This window comes from Hibiscus syriacus, unplaced genomic scaffold (assembly GCF_006381635.1).
Source record: "Hibiscus syriacus cultivar Baekdansim isolate YM2019G1 unplaced genomic scaffold, ASM638163v2 tig00110761_pilon, whole genome shotgun sequence".
Lineage (NCBI taxonomy): Eukaryota > Viridiplantae > Streptophyta > Magnoliopsida > Malvales > Malvaceae > Hibiscus > Hibiscus syriacus.
Genome location: NW_024062849.1, coordinates 617,098 through 623,624, shown reverse-complemented (window position 1 = coordinate 623,624; position 6,527 = coordinate 617,098). Strand labels below are relative to the sequence as shown.

The 6,527-nt window shown below is 32.0% G+C and overlaps 1 pseudogene; it reads right to left on the bottom strand.

Moving 5' to 3' along the window:
* Positions 1-666: 666 nt before the first annotated feature.
* Positions 667-3,139, bottom strand: LOC120139505 (annotated as a pseudogene).
* Between the last annotated feature and the right edge of the window lie 3,388 nt (positions 3,140-6,527).

Genomic DNA, 6,527 nt, shown 5'->3' with positions numbered 1-6,527 from the left:
GGTTGTAAGTTTTAAACAATTTAATTTAATCCTCAAATTATGACTCTCATTCTAAGTTAGTCCCTAAACTTTTAAATGTTCAAATTTCATCCTCAAATTATGATCTTCATTCTAAATTGGTCCCCAAACTTTTTGAACATTCAATTTCATCCAAAACCATCAATATATGCTAATCGCATCCTCCATTCATAAAACTCTTTGGCCAAGCTATTATATATATATATATATATATATATATTATATTAAAAAAATAGATTATCCTATTGTTGAAACTAATTACATATTAGGATAAATTTGGAAGATTCAAAAATTTAGGAATCAATTTATAATGAGGGTCATAGTTTAAGGATGAAGTTGAATTATTCAAAAGTTTAAGGATCAACTAAGAATAAGGGTCTCAATTTGGGGATAAAAATGAAATATTTAAAAGTTTAGAGATCAATTTAGAATAAGAATCATATTTTAGGGATGTGTGATACAATTAACTCTTTAGCAATGCACAAGATTTAGCAAGTATGTATATATATAAAAATTCAAACAGAGGCAGACTGACCAAACTCAATAGTACAAGGCTCAGCGCTGCATAAATTTCCCAAACCAGTAGAAAACTAAGTGTTTATTTATGCATGATGCTTTTATTAGTTTTGTACATTTTACAAACAAAAGTTTCTATTTGTATTTGCTGATTTTATTAATTGTTAGGAGAGTTTCAATGCTTTACCATTCTTCAAACTGAAACTCTTGAGCCTTCCAAAAAACATGACAACAATGAGAATAAACTTGCCACTGTTACTCCACCTCCCCACGAATCCAGCCCATGAATCTGTGCACCCCATCTCTCCTTTCAGCCTTCTTTTACAGCTATACCCCGTCGAGAATCCAACATTCCCATAAGCACTGCAATACACAAAAATTTAATTCTATTAGTTCATCATAAAAAAGCGCATCCGAGCTTTACTTAATGTTTACCTTAAAATTCGAATTTTTTCTGTTAGTTATTTATTTTTACTAATTGTGCTGTTAATACTTGTGTGTACCTTAAAAATATTTTTAGATCTGTCATTGACATGAACATATACCTTTTGACTTCTAGGGTGATGTTTAGGACGTTGAAGTTGAGGGGGTCTTCCTTCAATTTGTGTCTTTCTGTGATGCAGACAAGGATGATGAAGATGGCCAAGTATGACAGGTTAGAGAACACAACACACTCCAAAATGCTCTTCCCTTCTGTTTCGCTTTCACCTGCCTTCTCCGATTCATTTTTCTGGTATTTACTTGGTACAAAGGAAGCACAGGGAGGGAGATACCTGTAAAATTAATAATGAAATCATATATATATATATATATACTTGTGTGTGTGTGAGTATCATACAATTATAAGTATTCTTATTCTAGACATGATCAGTTGAAGAGAACCAGTAAGTCGTATACACGCAAAATGTGGGGGTAGAAATAGAACTTATTCCAAACCCACTTCAGTAGTGCTATGGCCACTCAAGTATGCATATATTGTATCAATATAATTAAGGGTAAATTACGTATTTAGTCATCCAATTATCACTTTGATTTTATTTTGGTCACTAAACTATTTTAAAAAAAACTAATGATGATGTTGATGTGTCATCATAAAGTAGTGTCACGTTATCAGTGAAAAAAAAATTATCACGTCAGAAGCTCTGTTTTTTTAACGAACGATGGACCAAAACGTAATATTAATGATGATTTTGAAAAAAATAGTTGAGTGACCAAAATGGAACCAAAGTGATAATTGGGTGACTAAATGTGTACTTTATCCTATAGTTAATTAAGCATGTAAAAATGTAGAACGTAATTGTGAGTCGTCATATATGCTCTTAATCATAAAATATGCGACTGTACTTTCTTGTCATTGGGCAAATTTGAGGCCAAATATGCACTAAACTGACTGAAGCGTGTGTGAGAGAGATGAAGAGACTCACATCATAACGATAAAGAGAACCAAGATCGCAGAGGAGATGGTGGAAAGATCGACAATCGATTCCCCGTTGTGCCTGGAATTCACTACTTCAAACAACTACCCCACCAACTTCTGGTACGAACTAAGACCATCCATGGCATCCGAATTCCATTCCATCGAGCAGAACAGAACGAACTGAACAATTATGAACCCGAAAACGGTGGCAGCAAGAAGAGCACAACGAACGCCCGACCGTAAATGAACATAACCCATCTCCTTATAATTCGACAGGATGTAATTGAACTCCGCCTTTTTGGTCACCTTGTCCAAAACCCATATCGACGCTCGTAGACAAGCCGGATAAAGGGTGTTACCGAGAAGAACAAGTGGGATCAGCAGCAATAGAAGACCCGAATTCTGCTTGAACACGATCATGTTTTCGTTCGTCGGAACGAACCCACAGTTTGCCAAAGTAGAAACGACGGTAAATAAAGAAAATGTTTGTATCTCAATGCCTTTGGTTTTCAATATTTTCCTTGCGCTTGGAACCAGGCTTACGTACATAGAAACCAAACTGGAACCGACTATATGGACGATTAAAAGATAACCTAATACCACATAGCTTAAATACCTAGTAGCTTTATACTTCAAGCTCTTTGTAGAAGACGGGTTTATGTTATTTTCAAAGTCCGTACTACTAGGTTTCTCGTAGGTAATGGTACCCAACTCCATTTCATGGGTAATGATATCAGGACTTTCATGGTTTTTGAACCTGGACCTTGGCAGCAGAAGTCCGAACATGGAAGTAAAGACCTCCCCACCTACGAGCATCAAAACAGTCATGATGATAAGTTGGGTGTTGGAGAAAACCTCCATTTCGACGGTCGACATGCTCGAAACCGTCACCGCGGACACCGAAGTGAAGAACACGTCGATGTTCTTAGGCCTAAATGAGTCGGATTTTGGCATCGACATATTCAGTGTCCCGAAGCCAAGCAAAGACAGGACGATGAAGTAAACAAGCTGAACCCAGAAGGGGTTCGCTTTGAAGACCAAGACATGGAAAAAGGAAAGCTGTATGATCACATATTGGCCTCTGAGTAGAGGGATATATATATACAGGAGCTAAAGCTCAACAGAGTGGGGATTCCCTGCAGACCTGATGATCAATTCAGCTAATACATAACTCCGAGTATCCAACATTTTCAAATAAATTGAGTTGACCACTTTTATTAATATACACAAAAAGCCAATCTTTCCACCATTTAGGTTTTCAAGTTTCTCACTCTAAATCTCGTTTTCATTAAAACAATAAATCTCATTTGATAGTAAATAATACTAGTATAACATAATATTAGGCTAAAGTACACAAATATTTTCGGATGATACTTTATTGAGTCATTTGATTATTAAAAATTACAAAATGGTCCTTCGACTACAGGCTTTGTTTTGTTGAGTCCCTCAACTATTAAAAACTATAAAATACTCACCCGACTATTTAGTATGTTCCTAACTCGTCCTTTTCCGTTTAAAAATTGACAACGCCCTATGTTGGATATTGACCTGTTAATTGAGATACAATAGATTTTTTAGATTATATTATTAGATTTTATCATATCTCAGTCATCAGGTTAACATCTAGCTCATAATTTCGTCGATTTTTTAACGGAAAATGATGAGTTTGGAACATACTAAATAGTGGGGTGGCCATTTTGTAACTTTTAATAGTCGGAGGACTCAACAAAGCAACACCTTGTAGTCGGGGGACTATTTTGTAACTTTTAATAGTTGAAGGACTAAACAAAGCATCATCTTATAATAAAAATAAATAAATAAATAAATAAAATAGAAATAATATAATTATTATATGGTGTAGTCACTCTTTTATATCTGAATTTATGTAATTCCGAAAGTGGATGCTGCCCTCAAGGTTAACACATTTCTCTAGATGTCATACATTTGAAATGAGAAAATGAAACTCTCTTTAGTATTGCTCTTTTCGAGGATAAATTGGAAGAGAAAGTTATTGAGAAACAAATAATTAGTGTGTAAAATAATGAAGTATAATTTGATATTTATAAAGAACAAGTTAGGGGTAAATCAATAATGAAATAGAGAAGATTATTTTTAAATCTGAATCGTTCTCAAATATCTTCTTAATATATATATAAAAAATCTTATTTAAAAGATATATATTTTAATTTATTTGGATTATCCAACAATTTCCTCTAATACAAATAAGTAAAGAATTTTTTTAAAGTGAGAAAAAAGCAACATTAAAATTAGTTGCTTAAGCATTAGTATATGTTAGATTTGAACTAGTACATAGTAACATAAATAATTCTTCTCTTAACAAGTAAACAAATCTTAAACTTGTTAAAATAGGAGTGAACTTATGCACACTCACACACAACAAATCTCAGATTCAAATATGTTCCACGATAAATCAATCACTATAGCCAATATATCTCGCGATACTGATAAGTGCTATAAAAAGACATGCAGTCTAATACCTTTCATTGAAGGTGGCTAGTTCTTCACACTTGTGTAGGTAATTTCATCAACTCTATCTTAATAGATCACTCAAATCAAAGCTATGAAATTATTAAGAGCATTTAGTAAGTTCAACCACACAATTGTAAGATTCAATGAAATCAAGTGAATATCACAAGGACCACCCAAAAGTCTATAATATGAATTCATCAAGTCCTTCTCACTATTACCACTCAAAACTTGGGTTATGAACCATAAGAGCATAAACTCAACCTTATGCATGTATGTTGTTCACTATAGGGATAGGTAAATATGTACACTATGAGTATTTTCATGGCTTCTTTTGATCACATTGAATTTAGAAGACTAAATTATGTGTCCGCCATGAATTCATTAACCAAGTGGGCTTAAGACACATCCCTCGATAAACCATGAATCACTTTTCTCTTTAACTTTTAAGTTAAGAGATCAATATAATTCTCTTTAATCTTTTTATACTTCAATATAAATATTATCTCTTTATTTTACGGACTCGTGTCGTCTCTTATCATAATAGGCTTCGTTTAAATCATTCATATGATATCTTACGAGTCACTTAAAAACAAAAAGGATGAAGAAATTTCTTTTTTAAAGGATTCTCATCAAGATAGATTCGTAGAGCACATGATCTCTTACTTGACTAAGTCAAGAGGTTTTATCTCGAATTTTACGATAGAACTACTATAATAAATTTATTTTTACACGATTTCACAAAATATGTTCTACTCCAAATAAACATATAGAGTTTAACATTACATTATCATTTATTCAATCATAATATTGTGTAATATTTTTTTAATAAACTGTAATCACTAATTCATTGTAAACTTTAAATGTTTAAGACTTCTTATAACCTCCAACACATTGGTTGTGGGTATGTTATGGATTCCAAGTAAAGAACAAAAAACTCTCAATGATTAATTGTTTTAACATTTTTTTGTCAAATCTTATACTGAGAGAGTTATTTTGTGAGGATTGATTAATTAATAAATTAAAATTTTGATAAGGTTTGATATTATTCTATTAATAGAATATAATACCTTTGCCTTAGTGCAGGACTAATTCATCCTGTGGTGTTACAATATGATTGATATAACATTTGGACTAGGTGCATTAAATAAAATTGAAGAATGAAGAATGAAAAAGCATGTGATTTGAACAAGAGATTTAGACTACCAAAATTTCCTCCAAAAAATTATCTAATAACTTTATCTTAAAAGAATTGTTTTTAGAATTCTAAAAATTTCAATAAGAAAATCTATTTCTCAATATTTTTCATCCAAATACACCCTAAAAAACGACAAATGTTGGGGCCAAGCTCCTGCCACGCTCTACCGGCAATAGGAGACTTAAAACCTTGGAGCATAAAGCAGGTTTTTTGTTGTCTAAGCATGATATTAAAACATATTTATATATGTGGGTATAAAGAGCCTTTTTCAGCTTTGTTAATGAAATAATTAAAAAAAGAAGTCACAAACGAAAGACAAGACTTTAGGTGTTGGTGCCAAACCCTAGATATCCAATGACCAATGACATTCCCCTATATTTCTAGTGTGCATTTACCCTCTTATTAATGGATCGTTTAATCCAAAGGTGCAATTAGTAATTTCAACAAACACGTGATTTTATTTTAAGAGGTAAACTTATAAATTTTAAAAGATGATAAATTTATAAAATTTTAAGAGACAAAAATAAATTATTAATAAAAATATATAAAAAAATAAGAGAATTCAAAAAAATTAGAGGAACAACTGCTCCACCCACTTGCTTCTGTTATCCATGGTAGGAAAAGTAGACAAGTGCATTGGCCCCCTAAAATAAAAAACAAATAAAATTGTTGTTTAAGTTCCTCTATCTTAAATAATAAGATTATAATTATTGTAATGGTAGGGTTGTATTTTGATCTCAAAAAAAACAAAAATGCTAGTTTAAAATTTTGAAGTTATAAATAATAAACTAATGCAACCGATTTTGACTCTAAAAATATATACTTCAATTTTAAACTCACAAAAAAAAAAAAGGCTTCATCACTTGCTTTAAGTAGCTTTCTCGTTAGGAT